Source organism: Etheostoma spectabile, chromosome 23, assembly GCF_008692095.1.
Source record: "Etheostoma spectabile isolate EspeVRDwgs_2016 chromosome 23, UIUC_Espe_1.0, whole genome shotgun sequence".
Taxonomy (NCBI): Eukaryota; Metazoa; Chordata; class Actinopteri; order Perciformes; family Percidae; genus Etheostoma; species Etheostoma spectabile.
The window spans coordinates 19,744,047-19,747,317 of NC_045755.1; the positions used below are offsets into that span (position 1 = coordinate 19,744,047).

At 39.1% G+C, this 3,271-nt stretch overlaps 1 protein-coding gene across 1 annotated transcript in view; it reads left to right on the forward strand.

Moving 5' to 3' along the window:
- Positions 1–2,981, forward strand: part of LOC116673112 (thyrotropin-releasing hormone-degrading ectoenzyme) — a 230,640-nt gene extending 227,659 nt beyond the window's left edge. The window contains exon 20 of the mRNA XM_032505240.1: positions 1–2,981. This exon is cut by the window's left edge and continues 438 nt beyond it. The gene's annotated coding sequence lies outside the window, so the exon portion shown is untranslated.
- Positions 2,982–3,271: the final 290 nt, after the last annotated feature.

Below are 3,271 nucleotides of genomic sequence, written 5' to 3' on the forward strand. Positions count from 1 at the left end.
CCCCCCACCCCAGACTGATGATGGACACAAATAGAAGAATCTGCTCTCAGATGAACAATAGCCAACTACAGCAAGATCTTCTGAATTTAAATTGAAACAGATGATTTAACCAGCAGCTGGACAAACTTTTAACATTACCAATGAAACATTTCAGTAGTTGTACAACAAAATATAAAATCTGTGAAATGCCCAAAGTACTTTCTGCCTCATCTGCAAAACATTTAGTTGCTATAAATTACAATTACAATCAAAAACGTCTCATAATTGGCAAAATGAGATATTACATGAGTTGGTTTGGTTGCTTATTGACTTAAAAAACAAATCTGTGTTTTCAGGCTGTGTAAACTACAAATTAACCAGCTGAATTCATCACTAAGATGTAATTTAAATATTGTGGAATATACATGATATAACGGGTTGGAAGTACTATAGGCCAAGGTATCGACCAAAATAAGTAGTTCTGAATCTTCTCCAGTCAAACGTTACCTAAAATATGTTTTTGTACCCAGAAAAAAATGACTATTTGTATGATTATGGTTGAATACGCCGTGCAATCGGCCCACTGGCTGTAGTGTGGAGAAGTTGGGCGTTGTATTATTTCACAGGTTTGGCAGTGTAGTGCAGAATTGTGTAATTTACATGATGTTTATTGAAAGTAATATAGAAATTGGTGTCACTTTAAGGGTACTGGTATTGGTACTTGTCGTTTTAATACCCAGCCCTAGTTGTTATGTGACCTTACAATAAGATAGATGATTGGTCAGGTAACACAGATGTTAGGCACTGCCTCATCACCATCACCTCGGCCTCACAGCTTCTTATGTCCGGGCTACAGGTCTGAAAATCTGAACCAGAACAGAACCTTTGACGGCCTAATTTGAACCTGAAATTGACATGAAATCTGCCAAAACAGACTAGGGAAAAAACATCCAGACAACTTCTTTTTTTAACAAGCACCATCTCTAGCAAGATGATATTCATATCTGTACTCTTCTCCATTTTGATTAGCTGACTGAAGGTAAAGCTTGTGTTTTTAGCCCCTCTTGGCTCCAATCCAAATTCCTCACAAACTGGAGACCCAGAGCCGCTTAAATCAGACCTTCGCTATATTAAACCAGCTGACATTCAAAGGCAGATGAACCAGAAGTCAGCTACATGCCAATCATTGAACAGAGATGTAATTAACACAACATGGGCTCGGTGTCCTCTGATCACAGCACTCAGAGGACTCATTCAGACTCATTAACTCTCCACAACATCCATGCTTCTTCAGCTTGAATTTAAAGAGCAGCTTTGTTGTGTTTTTTCCCCCAGTATTTTAAAAATCCAGCAGTTTCGTAGAATATCAGCAGGTTCGGGACGCTTTGTTGGGGCCTAGCTTTAGAAATATAATTTGAATATAAAAAGCTTATAACTTCAAAATGATGCTCTAAACCACAGAGAGCGCTGCGTGGAGAGGCAGATGTGGTGTTTTGTGTTTGAACCAGGAGAGCTGGAAAACCTTGTAAAACGCTTGAAGTGGAAACAAATTATCAAGGCCTTGGGCATAATGGCACACATCCCATTATGCCTACGGCAAATATGACAAGTGTGCAATGGAGACTTAATCCAATATTATTTCAAAATGCTAGAACTAAACTTTGAACAAACTTTTATCTGTCTGTTGAGAAAAAAAAACGCGAATACATTCCATAAATTACATTTCGTAAGTCACGTTATTCAGGACATCATGCTTTGTTCTTCCCCAATTTCAGACCCTAAACGTTGCTGTATCACTCCCTTGTTTGCCCATTTTTATTTTTAAGATTCTCAGAAAATTATGATTGCAGAAAAGTATCAAACATCATAATTTTGGGTTTAATGTCAGATGGCTAATGTACTCCATGTCAACATGTCATGGACATGAACAAAGCTTCACATTATGGAAGTTTTAGCCCAAACTAGTCATTCTCTGAACACTGCAATTCTAATTTCATGTGCAAATTAATGACACTACAAAGTACATGTTTTATGAAAGGAAACAAATTTAAGCGATTTGATTGATGATTTAAGGATTTTGACACAGCTCACGTTAGAATAGTTTTCCCAAACTTTACCCATTTTAAATCTGTCAGTGAACTGTTTAGTGACCTTGTAAAAGCTGACAGGAACTCCTGAGAGGGAGTGATTAAATAAAGGAGCTGACAGATGCGTGAGAATGTGCAGAGACTCTTTCTTCATGGGAAACTGAAAGGAGTCAGGGCACTATGAAACTGACATCATGACAACCTTTGGAGATTAAAACTCTAACCAAATAAAAACTAAACAGATCTCATTGGTTTCACGAAGCACAAAACCGTGTAGTGAAGTACATCGGCCTCAGCTGCTGGACAGGAAGTCATTACAACAAACACTAAGACTATTGTTAACAATAGTTAGTCCCCCCCCAGGTGGACGAATAAATGAGTGGACTTAAAATTAATAATGGTGAAATTGGTGAAAAGGCAAATGGCAGACAAGACAATTAAGACTATCTGGTCTATGTTGAGTGTCTTTATAAGGAGACGATGTGGCATTTTTAAATGACATGTGTTACATATGTTCATATTGTGACATGACAGGTTCAAGCTAATTATCGGTGGACGCTTATAGCTTGTGTGACAGATTTGACGTAGTAACGGGACTTTGAAGCGGACATTCTGCAGCATGATGGATTTTGTGGCTTGGTAGAATTCCCAGTGTAAAGAGATGGATTCCTGAAATTCGTAGCCTGACGGACCTTTGGAGGCTTTGAATGCAACGGATTCTTCAATGGACAACAGTGTTTGCCGAGTCAAATCCTCTCATAAGGTGTATACTACGGCAAGATGGAAATTACAGCTGCTGCGGTGCGATGGATTTTAAGGTGCGACAGACATTACATTGTGAAGATTTACTGCCAAACTGACTGATAACGCCACAGTTTGGCTGATTTGACTGGATCATAAAGTCCTCAGTGCGACCAATTCTTCCGTGTGGCAGAAAACACAGCGCAACTGATTCCGTTATAGTGCAACAAAAAGTGGGACGAACCCTGCAGATCGACCAGTGTTCGAGCAGAATGGACTGCAGTGTAATTGGGCTCTGCAGTGCTACTATGGCATAAGAGTTGGATTTTAAAGCACAATGGATTTTCCAGGGTGGGGTCTGCTTTGGACGGGACGTTAGACTGAACTCTGGAGTCTTCAAACAATGAGCTGGACACAAGAAGCGCTGGATAAATACACCTTTATTCTTTTTTTTTTTTTTTGGG